Source organism: Schistocerca piceifrons, chromosome 6, assembly GCF_021461385.2.
Source record: "Schistocerca piceifrons isolate TAMUIC-IGC-003096 chromosome 6, iqSchPice1.1, whole genome shotgun sequence".
Taxonomy (NCBI): Eukaryota; Metazoa; Arthropoda; class Insecta; order Orthoptera; family Acrididae; genus Schistocerca; species Schistocerca piceifrons.
The window spans coordinates 304,400,855-304,417,206 of record NC_060143.1 but is presented as its reverse complement, the minus strand read 5'-3'; the positions used below and the strand labels follow the sequence as shown (position 1 = coordinate 304,417,206).

General features: G+C 44.7%; 1 non-coding gene across 1 annotated transcript; it reads right to left on the bottom strand.

The window, feature by feature from the left end:
* Positions 1–6,067: 6,067 nt before the first annotated feature.
* Trnas-aga lies at positions 6,068–6,142 on the bottom strand. The gene has a single exon. It is a non-coding gene; the product is annotated as a tRNA-Ser (tRNA).
* Between the last annotated feature and the right edge of the window lie 10,210 nt (positions 6,143–16,352).

The window sequence follows — 16,352 nt, the reverse complement described above, 5'->3', positions numbered from 1 at the left end:
AGGATCCCAAGTTGCCAGTCCCAACAGGCCACAGAACGCTGCAGCTTCTGACAAGCCAATGGTGGCTGCTGCTGGCCTGGAACGCTGGAGGTCGTTTCAGGTGCAAAAATGCTGGGGGTTGCTGTCAGTCTGCACATGCCGGAGGTCACTGAACAAAGAGGAGGAATCAATAAGCATTCACAGACGAAGACATGGAGTTGAACAAGGAGATCGAATTAAACAACATGTAAAGCACTTTTGTGCTTCTTCTGTGAAGTGGAGGGAGATGATCTCAGCTTTCTGCAGCACTTCATGGATCTTCCACTTACTGACTACAACTGAGAGCGCATCCATCTTATATCCCCTGACCTCAGAATCATGTGACATGTTATAGTGTTCCTGCATTCCTATTGGCCCCCACCAATTTTCGGATAGGGGAGGGGGCAAAGCTGCTTTCCTATTGGTTCCCACCAATTTTTTGCCCATGATGTCACACTTTTTAACACCCTCTGGTGTCAGAATTGTCAACTAGGCCAGTTGGTCTAGGACTGCTGAAGAGGACAAGTCACTGCAGACCACACTGTTTGGCTGCAGGTGGAACTGTTATTAGTTCAGCATATTACTACTATCTGTGTGATGTCCACTACAAAAATGTAGCACATAGGAATAACATCACTTACCTTCTGGACTGGGGGCATTCGCTTCCAAGAGGAAGAGGCTGGTTGATTAGCCAATTCAATGGAGGTGGTCGGCAGTTTGAGCACCAGCAACTGACTGTATGAGTTGCAAACATAACTTGACCCCATCCCACCATATAACCACTATTTGCCAAAAAGTATTCGTTTTTGCTCCTCCATTAACTCATCCTTCCATCCATCAAGGACACTATGGACACAGTCTTTGATTATATGTTTACCTGAAACACATTTATTAAACTCCTCCCTGCTTGATGTCAACAGTTCTTCAATAGTACACAATTGTACACACATGACCTTCCTAAACAACAGCTCAGTGGAAACTGAGCTTTTTCCAGCAGTTCACAAGTAGGGCAGAGGGGGGAGCTATAGGACAATCCACAGTAAATAAATAAAGGCAGTACCTTATGTGCTCCACCTCTAGGAGCTCAGTGCACACAAGTGGAGGAGGGAAAGGGAGAAGCAATGTTGGAGGGGGCAGTGGGGGAAGGGGTGAAGTTGGAGAGAGGGAAGGGTGGGGATGGTGATGCCATGTGATGTGGCCACATCTACCCCCCAGGGGGAGGAGATGGAGGACAGTCACCATCTTGAATAATTTGGCAACAATGCAAAGTGGCACAACTGTCCCCTTGTCCCACTACTCCTGTTAACAACTTGATACTCCTAGTGTATCTGTGCAACTGCCCATTTCATCGCACTGAATTTTTTTATCTTAGTTTAAGTCCCCTATTCAACGTACATTTTTGCCTATCAAACACTTGAGGCACCATTGAACTGCTTTATTTTGCTACACGGCCATCATTTTCTTAACGTACATACATCTCTGTCTAAAGTGTTAATCTATAATTACCTGCTCATAATATTTGTCATGAAAAACAATATGCAAACATGTACTTATATTTCAAGGGTGAATGGAAATGGGTTACATGTAGATGTATTTCAAGAGTATATGGAACTGTAATATGTATAGTTCGGTGACAGACAAAGCCAAAACAGTCTACTCTAGAACAGAAGAGAAAGTGACTACGTTTCGAGGATGCGAATAAAATTAGCCATGTCCTTCCAAATGAGCTATCCTGATATTTGCCTGGATCGACTTATGTAAATCACAGAAATACTAAACCAGGATGACCAGATGTACGTTTGAACCATCGTCCTTTCGAATGCAAGTCCAATGTCCTAACCACTATGCTATGTTACTTGGTAGTGGCATGTCTCACAGTCATTGTTATTTTTCAGATACAGCCAGTGAGGGTATACTTGTCTCATCTGGCACAATTACATTATTGAAAACATTGAGCTGATTATTTATTGAAAACGGAATAATGAATGTACATTTTATTTCACTGAACGTTAATGACATCTGCACGTTCACAGCCTGACCTAACCTAAACCTTGAGCTGTACTACGTATCAGTCTGTCACCATACGTAGATTTTGGCTTTTACATTCATGGGGCTTACCAAGTCACAACCAGACTTCCACATTCCAACTTAAACTAGACCTTAGCTGAAACTACAATTCAGTCTGTCATCGCAATAATTTTGTTTGCTCTCACATTCATTGGCTTCACCATCCCGCAACCCAACTATCACATTCACTTTCTGTTAAACTAAACTTTCTGTTTTGCTTTTACATTAGTTGACTTCGCCAACTCACAAACGGACTGGCTGTGAAAAGCTGCTTATCACTGCAAAAGCCACGGGGTCCACAGTAATGTCCCTCTGCTGAGTTGTCACTCCGTGTAGGCATTCCAGCGTCAGTAGGCAAACTTCTAGGTTCTAGTACCGATCCAAAAATTGCTTTTAAGCCACCAGGAAGTCTCAACCAATACACAAGCCACTGCAGAGCGAAAAAGATTCATTCTGCAAACTGACTGGTTTGATGCAGCTCGCCACGAATTCCTCTCTGGTGCCAACCGCTTCATCTCAGAGTAGCAGCTGCACCCTATGTCCTCAGTTGTTTGAATGATGTATTCCAATTATGTCTTCCTCTACAGTTTATACCCGCTACAGCTCCCTTTAGTCCTATACATGTTATTCCCTGATATCTTCAGAGATGTTCTATCATCCTGTCCATTCTTCTTGACAGTGTTATCCACATATTCCTTTCCTCGCCCTGTGGAGAACCTCCTCATTCGCTACCTTATCAATCCACCTAGTGTTCATCATTCTGCTGTAGCTCCACATCCTAAATGCTTCGATTCTCTTCTGTTCCGATTTTCCCACAGTCATACACTCCTGGAAATGGAAAAAAGAACACATTGACACCGGTGTGTCAGACCCACCATACTTGCTCCGGACACTGCGAGAGGGCTGTACAAGCAATGATCACACGCACGGCACAGCGGACACACCAGGAACCGCGGTGTTGGCCGTCGAATGGCGCTAGCTGCGCAGCATTTGTGCACCGCCGCCGTCAGTGTCAGCCAGTTTGCCGTGGCATACAGAGCTCCATCGCAGTCTTTAACACTGGTAGCATGCCGCGACAGCGTGGACGTGAACCGTATGTGCAGCTGACGGACTTTGAGCGAGGGCGTATAGTGGGCATGCGGGAGGCCAGGTGGACGTACCGGCGAATTGCTCAACACGTGGGGCGTGAGGTCTCCACAGTACATCGATGTTGTCGCCAGTGGTCGGCGGAAGGTGCACGTGCCCGTCGACCTGGGACCGGACCGCAGCGACGCACGGATGCACGCCAAGACCGTAGGATCCTACGCAGTGCCGTAGGGGACCGCGCCGCCACTTCCCAGCAAATTAGGGACACTGTTGCTCCTGGGGTATCGGCGAGGACCATTCGCAACCGTCTCCATGAAGCTGGGCTACGGTCCCGCACACCGTTAGGCCGTCTTCCGCTCACGCCCCAACATCGTGCAGCCCGCCTCCAGTGGTGTCGCGACAGGCGTGTATGGAGGGACGAATGGAGACGTGTCGTCTTCAGCGATGAGAGTCGCTTCTGCCTTGGTGCCAATGATGGTCGTATGCGTGTTTGGCGCCGTGCAGGTGAGCGCCACAATCAGGACTGCATACGACCGAGGCACACAGGGCCAACACCCGGCATCATGGTGTGGGGAGCGATCTCCTACACTGGCCGTACACCAGTGGTGATCGTCGAGGGGACACTGAATAGTGCACGGTACATCCAAACCGTCATCGAACCCATCGTTCTACCATTCCTAGACCGGCAAGGGAACTTGCTGTTCCAACAGGACAATGCACGTCCGCATGTATCCCGTGCCACCCAACGTGCTCTAGAAGGTGTAAGTCAACTACCCTGGCCAGCAAGATCTCCGGATCTGTACCCCATTGAGCATGTTTGGGACTGGATGAAGCGTCGTCTCATGCGGTCTGCACGTCCAGCACGAACGCTGGTCCAACTGAGGCGCCAGGTGGAAATGGCATGGCAAGCCGTTCCACAGGACTACATCCAGCATCTCTACGATCGTCTCCATGGGAGAATAGCAGCCTGCATTGCTGCGAAAGGTGGATATACACTGTACTAGTGCCGACATTGTGCATGCTCTGTTGCCTGTGTCTATGTGCCTGTGGTTCTGTCAGTGTGATCATGTGATGTATCTGACCCCAGGAATGTGTCAATAAAGTTTCCCCTTCCTGGGACAATGAATTCACGGTGTTCTTATTTCAATTTCCAGGAGTGTATTTCCCACAGTTATTACCGCACAAAGCTGTGCTCCAAACGTAGCTTCTCAGAAATTTCTTATACACACTAAGACCTATGTTTGGTTCTGGTAAACTTCCCTCGGATAGGAACAACCTTCTTGCCAGTGCTATTCTGCTTTTTATGTCAGCCCTGCTCAATCCGACATGTGTTATATAATAAGTTCTTAGACTTTTCCGATGATTCATTGTCATTTCATTGAACTGGATATATTGGCAATGGTCTGCATCGTCCCACCATGATAGTTGGAAACCGTAACTCGGCATCTTCATCAGATGTTTCCTGAGCCTGGAAGAGACGGACCACCGGCCGTACATCCGATTCTACGAGATGGCGTGAATTACTTTGGTGCCTATGTAGCGGAATTCCTTAACTTTGTCTACTTTGTGATCCTCGGTCGTGTTTCCTCGTTGTTCTTATTTCTACTGCTTCTCATCACTTTCGTCTTTCTTTGGCTTTCTCTCATTTCGTATTCTATACCCATTAGACAGTTCATTCCATTCAACAGATTCTGTAATTCTTCTTTACTTTCACTTAGGGTAGCAATGTCATCAATAAATCTTATCACTGATATCCATTCACTTTGTATTTTAATGTCACTCTTGGTCCTATCCTTTATTTCAGCCATTGGTTCTTCGATGTACAGATTAAATATCAGAGACAAGGCCACATCTCTGTCTTACACGCTTCTTAATGCCAGCCCTTCCTTCTTTGTCTTCCAGTCTCAGTGCTCCCTCAGGGTTCGTGTACATATTGTACATTACCCACTTTTCCCCCATTGCTTACCCCTATGTTTCTTACAATTTCGAACCTCTTGCACGTTTTGCATTGTTGAACGCTTCTTCCATGCCCACAAATCCTAGAGGAGAACCTGGATTGGCTGGCCTTTGATTAACTGACTCTTCGGAGTATCCAAAAACCGGTCCAACACTTCTTGTGCACTCTTTGCCGGGTAATGTGCCATCGTTATTCATCAATCGATTTTATTTGCAGGTGTTCGTCTGAGTTATGCTCCTCGCACATATTCACTTGTCAGACTACTGTAATTCTGGAATTTTCGCTTTGCTGCAGGCTTTAATCTGCCGCTTTATCTGTGAGATTTTTAAGTTTATTATTGTATTCCTTTTAATTTCAATATTACAATATAGTTTTATACAGTTTCTTACATTGCGATTACGAAGTGTAAGGGATTTTGAAAGACGAAAAATAGTTAAAAATCAAAAAAAGGGAACTTTTTGTGAGCGTAATGGAACAGAAATTAAATGTTCTGTAAAGAATTGATAAAGGTGAGTCAGTTATTAATTTAACCTCTGAAATCTGTGTTGGACTGACAAGCATTAAAAACTGGAAATAGAACCGAAATATCTTGAAGATTGTTTGTTAACTGTAGATAGTGAAAATTATTTTAAAACTAGAAAGGCGTGAAAAAACCAAAACTTAAGGTCTTGAATGACGCTGTGTGGGTTTGGATTTGTCAGGAAAAACGTAAGGGGATTCCACGTTCAAAGCCCTGTGATAAAAGAAAGAGCTATTCATATGCACCGGAAACTGTTGGAAAAATCGTCAGCTATGGACATATTGTGGACAGCGAAGTAACGTGATGCAGCCGCAAATGCAAGGTTTAAGAAATTTAAACAAAATACATTTTCAGAATGAGACTTTCACTCTGCAGTGGAGTGTGCGCTGATATGAAACTTCCTGGCGGATTAAAACTGTGTGCCGGACCGAGACTCGAACTCGGGACCTTTGCCTTTCTCGGGCAAGTGCTCTACCAACTGAGCTACCCAAGCACGACTCACTCCCCGCCCTCACAGCTTTACTTCTGCCAGTACCTCGCCTCCTACCTTCCAAACTTTACAGAAGCTCTCCTGCGAAGCATGCAGAACTAGCACTCCTGAAAGAAAGGATATTGGGGAGACATGGCTTGGCCGCAGCCTGGGGGATGTTTCCAGAATAAGACTTTCACTTTGCAGCGGAGTGTGCGCTGATATGAAACTTTCTGGCAGTTCGCCGAGTTCGAGGCTCGGTCCGGCATGCACACAGTTTTAATCTGCCAGGAAGTTTCAAAATACATTTTACATAATTTTAAATGGATTAACAGTGTGTACAATTTTCTGTTTCTCTTTAGTATAAATGTATTTTTTTTTTACTTAATATTGATTTGCAACATCGGTTCGAGCTCTGAAAATGACTTGTTTCATTCTTCTCTGATTATCGGACCTTTCTATCGGTCAGACCACCGCATGGTCCCAAAAGTGACGGTTGATCGAGGTTCTACGGTATGAACGTGTCTAGAGTTTTCTTCAGTCTTGCTTTTATTATCAAGCGCAATGTCAGAACTGCCTCTCTTGTGCCTTTACCTTTGCTATCAGACCTGTACTCGAGAAGTGATTGATTGTTGCTGTGCACGGTAACAAGACGACACGCCGCTTCTCCGACCACAGGCGGTCGTGCGTGGAGTGTGGTGGCGGGGCAATTGTGGGGTTGGCGGTGGGGGAGGGGGAAGCGAACAGTGGCGCACACAGCCAGGCTGATGAATGTGGAGGGGCGAGCGGCAGAGACAAAAGAGCGTGGCTTCCGGTGGCAGCGCGCCCGCCTCAGCTGAATGCGGCGCCCTGCGGCCTGCGATCGATGGCACGCTACGTGCCGCCTCGGGCCGCTTTCACTGCCGCCTGCTCGGCTCGGTGCACGCGCACCCGGCCCGCACCTGACAAGGCTGCAGCTGGAGTGGGAGGCCGGGAGAAGAAACGAGCCAGGCTGGGGGGACCGCGGATCGCTCAGCCAGCCGTGCCGAGTGTCGGGAAGAAAGGCGGACCCTGAGCGACTCGGCAGGAGCTCTAAATATTCCCAGGACCCCCAGAGTACGACGCGTTAAGGTTCCGCTGCTGACATTTCTCGACAGCATGCATTTGGTAACGCAACCGCTGAGTCGACAGCATTTCGCTCGCGGACTGGAAGCGTACAACTGCCTGCATTCCCAGGCTAGGATTAAATGGTGGAGGGTGTGGGAGGGGTGGGGAGTGGCACAGGGGATGATGAGAGGGTGGTTACCATGGCAAACAAAACATTTCACTAAAAACGTATATACAGGGTACGTCAAAAAAATGTATACCCACCATGAAGCGTCAGAGAAAATTTATTTCCCGTTCTACAATGTTAAATTCCTGGAAATGAAAAGCTTAAAGTCCAATTGGAAAAATAAATGTACTTTGCAAGTGTGATTAATGTTCAAACTGGTGGCCTTCAGCATCAATACATTTCTGAGTACGAGTCACCACTGATTCCGTACATCGTACAAAGGTGTTCAATGAGATTTCTGCGCACAGCGCCTGAATCTCATTCCAAAGTGTGTCCAGGTTACGTGGTTTACGTTTGTACACCTCATATTTTACTATGCCCCATAAGAAGAAATCCAGTGGCGTGAAGCCTGGAGAGCGTGCAGGAAACTCGATTGGTCCCCTGCGTCCTATCCACTGGCCTGGCACACTGTGATCCAGGTATGCTCGTACGTCTCTATGATAGTGCGGCGGGGCGCCATCTTGTTGGAAGTAAAACTCATCATTACTGTATAATGCACGAATGACATGGAATATGGAGTCAGCAAGTATTGTTAGGTACGTTTCTCCAGCAACAGTACCTTCAAAGCGGGAAGGCCCAATGAGTGCCCCTGCAGACAAACCACACCACACATTCACACCAGGCAAATTCACAGCCTTTTCAACTGTAATGTAAGGATTATCTTCAGCCCAGGACACACAATTGTGCCTATTGACAATTCCATTGAGTTTGAATTGGGCTTCATCCGACCAAATTATGCTACCCATAAATCCCGGTTCGATCTCACCATCTCCTGAACCCATTCACAAAATTCTAACCTTGGATCTGGATCGTCGTCACTTAGCTGTTGGACCAGCCTTGGAATGTACACACGAAACTTGCCTTTCTTCAGAATGCGTAGCACACTGCTAGCACTTACAATTCTCTCACGTGCCTTGCCTTGAAGATTTTTGAGGCGAACGCTGAAACAGTTCCAAGACTGCAGTTGTGGAATCATCACTTGTAGCTGTATGAGGTCGCCCCGATCGACCTTTATGCACATCACACATTGTTCCATGAATTTCGAATTTGTCTCGTAGACGTGTAATTGTTAACCTTGAAGGTGGTTCTGTACCATACTCACTTCTCCACTGTCTTTGAACCGCAGCGACATTCTCAAACTTCCAGTACCACTTATCTGCTTCCGCGCTTCAAAGCTCAAACGCACGTCCGCCATGTTGCAGTTACTTCCTTGCCATTGCTGCCACCTGTTGAAGAAACGTAACATTGCTTTCTCACAGATATTTAACCTTGTAGAACGGGAAACAAATTGTCTATGACAGTTCAAAGTGTGTATACATTTTTTTGACGCACCCTGTACTTTTACATACCGTACAACATTATTCACATTCTTTTACAGTTATATTATACACGACCCAATAATAAGTCTGAATAACCATCTTCTGTAGCGCGAAAATGGAGGAAGAGAGTCGGTGAGGTTCTGGAATGTACTGGCAGGGAAATGGAGCCACGGCGAATCCAGCGGCGTGGCCAGCTCCACTAGGTTTCTCGGGTTGAGGATATATGGCCCGTACAGCACGAACGAGGTGATACCACAAATTCTCGATTGGGTTTTAATGTGGGGAGTTTGGTGCCCAGGGGAATACAGTCATGCCGGTACTCTTAGAACCTCGCACGTACACTGCGAGCTATGTGATACGTTGCATTCTCCTGCTAGTAGATCTGATTGTGCCAAGCATAGATAAACTACATGTATGAGTGGATATGGTCCCCAGAGACAGACGCATACTTGTGTTGAGATATTGTGTCCCCTAGTATGACAAGACCACCCAGGGAGTGCGACGACAACATTCACCAGACCATAAATATTCCTCCTGGTTCCAGGGAGTTTGCTCTCATAAGTCGATGACCAACTGTCCGATAGAGCATAAGACGTGATTCATCTGAAAAGGCCACCTGTCGACACTCAGTGGATGTCCACTGAGGTACTGGTGTGCCAATTCCAGCCTTCGTCACTGCTGAACAATAGTCAGCGGGTTTGCATAAACAAGGCGCCTGTTGCAGCGGTCCATTCCCAGCAACGTTCGCTGCACGGTCGTTGAGCAGATGCTGTCTGTAGCCCCATGGTTCATCTGGACGGTCAGTTACTCAATAGTTGCTCGTCTGTTCGCCCGTACGCACTCTGCAGCCGTCGTTCACCCCTGTCATCTATGTCCCGTGCTGCACCACAGTTGCCTCGGCGAGAGTTTCAATTAGTGCCGTTTTGCCACACACCATATACTTTAAGCAGAGTGGCACGAGAACATTTTACAAAATTAGCCATTTCGGAAATGTTTGCAGCTGGGCCCAAAGCCAATGATCATGTCGTTTTGGACGTCAGATAAATCGCTCTGTTTTTGCATTAAAACGACGACTGTACACTTTTCCTCATCTTCACCCCCCCCTCCCCCCCCCCCCGCCACCTCAGAATAAAATGGCTCTGAGCACTATGGGACTTAACAGCTGCGGTCATCAGTCCCCTAGAACTTAGAACTACTTAAACCTAACTAACGTAAGGACATCACACACATCCATGCCCGAAGCAGGATTCGAACCTGCGACCGTAGCGGTCGCCCGGTTCCAGACTGAAGCGCCTAGAACCGCTCGGCCACTCCTGGCCGGCGCCACCTCAACGACACGCTTAATGTACCCTGCGATGCGTGTGCTACCACCTGCCGACGGTGAGTGGTCTTGCATGTTGAAGTCGAACACTGCCGGTGGTTACATTAATGTGACTACACTGTGTACTACATTTCTTACAATCACATTTTTTTTCTCTTTCAAATGAAATCTTCCTGTCTCCTGAAGATCAATTTGCATTGCGATAATATTGTAAAGTAAGTTTTTCTTTTGCACTACCTTTACAGAATTAAGTGTGGTCTTTCTGTACTAGTGCGACATCCCTATCTTGAAATGTGAAGCGTTTTGTGTTACCTTTGGCCGCTACGTTTATTAAGGCATCCAAGAATATTTACCGTATTCCTGGAAGGAGCACCACAATGATAGATAAAGTTTAGGAGGTGAGAAAAATTTCCCGTATGTAAAGGCTGTTGTGGCCGTTAGATGCTGCAAATGTGAGGTGTTAAAAATAGATTTACTACATATTTTTAAAGGTGGTGTTATGACCAAAACAAGGAGAAATGTCCGGCAAAAAATGGGCTCTATAGCCCGTACCTTAACAGCTCTGAGCACTTGTTCGTTGTAACTGCTGTGAAACAGATGTGTTCTGCTGCAAGTTCTTTTGCTAATGTCAAGGACCAAAAGTATGCAGTAAACAAATGACATCACATTATTTTGTTACTGCGAAACAGCAGAGTTTCTAATGTAATCTGCCCGCTACTACGTGTGACCTGTGAGTCATCGCTTGGTGAATTCAGTATGGTGTCCATTCATTGTAAGGCATGACTTTGGCCGTGTGCTAGGAAATTACGCACTTCTGCAAAACTGCACATTGATCACGTATGTCCCGGCAGACACTGATGAGGCGTTCCTGTAGTGTTTCTACTTCATCAATAGGGCGTACATCAAAGACTTCATCTGTCCCCATAAGCTAAAAAATCCCAAGTTTTGAGATGGGGGAACGACCTACCCAACCTGCTGGACCTTTCCGACCAAGTCATTGACGATAAAATGTCTATGGGGGATATTTTAGGATATACCGAAGAAAATGGACTAGTACTCCATCATAAATGAACCACATCTGCAGCCGTTGTTGGAATGAAACCTCCTGTTGCAAACAGGAAAGACGTTGGGTAACTGAAGATAACTTGTAGCAATCAATCTGTCTTTTAAATGTGTAATATCTTATTAGTCTACTGCCATTAGTTCCTGTCCATACGTTAACAAAAAAATTTGCGCTGATGCCTTGCTTCTTCAACTGCGTGTGGATTCGCATCAGCCACACATGATGGTTATGGAAATTGAATATCCCATCTCGCGTGGAACCAGCCTCGTATGTGAGTGGTATGTTAGTTGTCAAAACTGGATCTTTTCACATCTATGCAATACTCATTGGCAGAACTGCCTTCTGGCAGGCTGAACTTTCAGCCTGATATTGTAGCCGAAAGGCATGGACCAGGGCCTCTCACAGGGCCTCTCACACACGAAAAATAGCGTACGTGCAGAGCGAGCTGCAGCGAGTGTTTGCAGGGTGCATCGGCCCAACTCTGCTTAATTCGTTTCAGCTCGGCTTAAATGATGAAGCCGCCTAGATGCGCTGCGGTGTGCATCGGTAGACGGCTTATTCAGCACTGAAATAAATAAGCGCAAGACAGTTACTAGAAAAATTGACAACTTTCTCAGAAAAAAAGAAGTTTTCTGAAAATCCATTTAAACTGGAGTGGGAAATTTCTTATCTTTTCGTTAATTGTGAGTATAAACCCAAAACTCTAATATGTGGTACAGTAATTACGTGTGTAAGAAAATCTTTTATTGAAAGGCACTACAGCATATTGCATTCAGAAAAGTATAGTGACATCATAGGAGACGTCAAAGAAGCAGAATTAAAATGTATTGTATTGACCCGGGGACCTAGAAACGAAGGAGAGGCTTCGTCCCGCCGTAGCCCTCAGTGCTTCACAACCCCATCACAGGCCACTGCTGTCAACCCACCCCACTGCCGGCCCACACCGAACCCAGGGTTATTGTGCGGTTCGGCCTCCAGTGGACCCCTCCGGGAACGTCTAATACCAGACGAGTGTAACCCCCTATGTTTGCGTGGTAGGGTAATATGGTGTACACGTACGTGGAGACAGTGTTTGTGCAGTAATCGCCGACATAGTGTAACTGAGGCGGAATAAGGGGAACCAGCCCGCATTCGCCGAGGTAGATGGAAAACCGCCATAAAACCATCCACAGGCTGGCCGGCTCACCGGACCTCGACACTAATCTGCAGGGCGGATGACTGCCGGGGACCGGCACGCCTTCTCCCTCGGGAAGCAGCGCATGAGACCGCGTGGCTAGCCGGGCGGGCAGAATTACGGTAGTTGCAGAAGAGAATTCTGCATTCCCAAATGAGGATTGCACCAGTACCTTAGCATGTTTATTTTGGTTAAAGGTCTTACGAAACGAAATAAAGTTTATTTTACACTCCTCTCAAATGTGCATCCGATTTCGTTTTCGCTTGTATTATTCCTAACACAATCTTTCTTCCCTAAGTTAGGGTGAAGAAGATGAAGAGGGCTCCGAAAGCACTCTTAGAGCTCGTTATAAAGTTACCTTTATCAAGAGCTGGGAAGCCATTTACGGAAGGTCCATTAATTACTTTGTGGGCATACTGGAGACAATGTTATCACACATTAGCGCCCGCGTACAACTGTATACCTCTTTCCCGTATTACAATTTCTCAGCGATTCAGCGATATTGCTGAGAATATGCATGAACAATTGGAAGCCAAAATTGAAAAGCTGCAAGAGCGCTCAATCGCACTTGATGAGTCCACAGGCATTAGCGACACGACTCAGCTAGCCTTTTTTTATTATAATTTTAGCGCAGTGTGGACGACAAACTACATGTAACGTAAGAGCTCCTGAATATGAGTTCGATGAAGAAAACTGCTTCTGGAGCGGAAATTTTACAAGCGGTGGTAATGGAAGCTGAAGGAATGGAATTCAGTTGGAAAAAGCTGTTTTCTTTAACGACAAACGGGGCGTGGGAACATGCGATAAAGTAAAAGGATTTATAGGCCTACTGCAGAAAAAGTTAAACATGCCGAATTTATACTTTCCGTTCATTGTTTTGCACACCAAGTGGCTCTTTGCGCAAAGGTATCGGTCTTCAAGATGTGGTGCATGTAGTGAGGGGTATCGTGAACCATATTCGTTCTCACGGATTCATTCATCATCAGTTCAAAGAATTTTTTATTTCATTTGAAAAAGAGTATCCATATATCCCCTGCCATGATAAGGTACGATTGTTGAACAAAGGAAAAGGGATTTCCGGAGTTTTTTGACTGCGTCTCATCACGACTCAGTTTCTAGAAGACAAAGGATGTCAGGTGCCACTTTTGCCTGACCCTGAATGGGTAGCTGATTTCAGATTTTTAGAAGACTTTATGGCTTTCCTAAATGATTTAATTCTGAAACACCAAAAAGGAAATAACTTCATTAACGATAAGTTTGGTAAAATAAAATTTTCCAACGTAAACGTCAGCTCCTCAAAAATAAACTTCCAGTGAAAAATACGCTACATTTCCTGTAGCCAAGTACGCGACATAAAAATTATACCTTCAATAAGGTATCCGGAATTTTAAAAGTACATTATTCAAAACGCTACTATGCTTTTGCCTGACGGCATCTGTGGGGGAAGGAGCGCGCTTTGGAAAATACATAGAGGTGGTACAATCACTTAAAAATGAGTTGGGCGACCGATTCCAGGTAACGTACCGGTGTATCACTAACAGCAAAATAAAGTCGATTTTGTTTAAGGCACAAGTGTACCAATATTTTAAAAACAATAGTCCACAGTACACTTTTATTAAAACATATCGCTTTTAGTACTTCTGAACAATTTGATACATTACCTGCGTTTACTAAAGTTTAGTTATGTTTTCGTTACAGGAAATTACTAACTTGGAGACAAAACTTCATGCATTTATAAAGCCCCTTTAGATAGCTATTGAAAGAGTGTCTCCCAAATTTACATTTCGAACTAATGGACTTGTATACTGATGATCACGGAAAGAATTTATTTTACAGTACTAAAGATTTGCTCTAATCCTACCAAAATTTGTCGAAGGGAGCATTTCCTAGGCTTTAGAGAGAAGCAACAAAGATTATTTGTATGTTTGATTCCACTTATGTATGTGAACGGTTATTTTTTGTTCTGTCTTGTAAAAAAACTAGATTATGTGTAGGTATTTTTGATTCTACATCTACATCTACATGGACACTCTGCAAATGTCACTTAAGCGACTGGAAGAGGGTTCATCGAACCAACTTTACAATAATTCTCTATTATTCCACTCTCGAATAGAGCGGTAAAAAAAAAAAACGAACACCTATATCTTTCGAGCTCTGACTTTCCATATTTTATTAGGATGATCGTTTATCTCTGCGTAGGTCAGCGTCAATAAAATATTTTCGCATTCAGAGGAGAAAGTTGGTTGAAATTTCATGAGAAAATACCGCCGCAACGAAAAACGCCGTTGTTGTAATGGTGTCCATCCCACATTGTTTCATGACCGACACACTCTCTCCCCCGTTTCGCGAAAATACAAAATGTGCTGCTCTTCTTTTCTCGATGTACTCTGTTAATCCTGTCTGGTAAGCATCCCAGATCGCGCTGCAGTACTCCAAAAGAGGACAGACAAGCATAGTTTAGGTGGTCTCTTTAGTAGATCTGTTACATTTTCTAAGTGTTCTGTTAATGAAACGCAGTCTTTCGTTTGCCTTCCCCACATCATTTTCTCTGTGTTCTTTCCAATTTAAATTGTTCATAACTGTAATTTCTAGGTATTTAGTAGAATTTGCTGCCTTTAGATTAGACTGATTTATCGTGTAATCGAAGTTTAAATGACTCCTTTTAGCACTCGTGTCGATTAGCTCACACTTTTCATTATTTAGTGCCAATTGCCGATTTTCTCGGCATTTGATACCTTTTCTACATCGTTTTGCAATTTGTTTCGAACTTCTGATGAGTTTACTAGACGACAGACGACAGCATCATCTGCATATAACCTAAGACGGCTGTTCAAATTGTCTCCTAAATCGTTTACATGGGTCAGGAACAGCAAAGGGCCTGTTACACTACCATGGGGAACGCCAAAAATCACCTCCGTCGAATACTATGAACGGTGACCTCTCTGGCAGGAAATCACGAATCCAGTCACATAACTGAGACGATATTCCATAAGCATGCAACTTCACTACAAGCCGCTTGTGTGGTATAATGTCAAAGGCCTTTTGGAAATTTAGAAATGCAGAATCAATTTGGAATCCCTTGTCAATAGCATTCAACACTTCGTGTGAGTAAAGAGCTAGTGGTGTTTCACAAGATCGATGTTTTCTATGTCCATGTTGACTGTATGTCAATACACCGTTTTGTTCGAGGTAATTCATAATGTTCGAACACAACATGTGTTCCAAATTCCATCTGCATGTCGACGTTAATGAAGTGGGCCTATAATTTAGTGGAGCTGTTGCGTCAGCATACATTTAAAAGAAACTATTTCGTATACAGCCTGAACCAGAAGGCTTGCTTTTATTAAGTGATTTAAATTGCTTCACTACTCCGAAGAAATTTACTTCTAAGTTACTCATGTTGGCAGCTGTTCTTGGTTCGAGTTCTGGAATATTTACTTCGTCTTCTTTGGTGAAGGAATTTCCAAAGACTGTGTTTAGTTACTCTGTTTTCGCAGCACTGTCACCGATAGTATTTCCATTGCTATCGCACGGAGAATGCATTGACTGCGTCTTGTCTAGGTGTACTTCGCATACGAACAGGATCTTTTTGGATTTTCTGCCAGGTTTCGAGACAAGACATCTCGCACTGAAGTCCGCGCTAAATTTCGAGCTTCTGTAAAATATCGCCAATCTTGGAGATTTTGCTTTCGTTTGAACTTGGAATGCTGTTTTCATTGTTTCTGCAACAGTGTTATGAATCGTTTTGTGTAGCAAGGGAGACCAGCTCCGTCGTTTTTTTAATTTATTTGGTATAAATCTCCCAATTGTTGTCGATACTATTTCTTTTAATTCAAGCCACACCTGGTCTACACTTACATTGTTAATTTCGGAAGAGTGGAGATCGTCTCTTAGGAAGGTGTCAAATGAAGTTTTATGTGTTTTTTTGAATATCTATATTTTTCGTTTATTTCTCGAGGATTTTGTGGTTACAATATTCATTCTCGCTACAACACTTTGTTCACTAATATCTGACCCACTTTGACGCTTGTTATAGCTCAAGATTA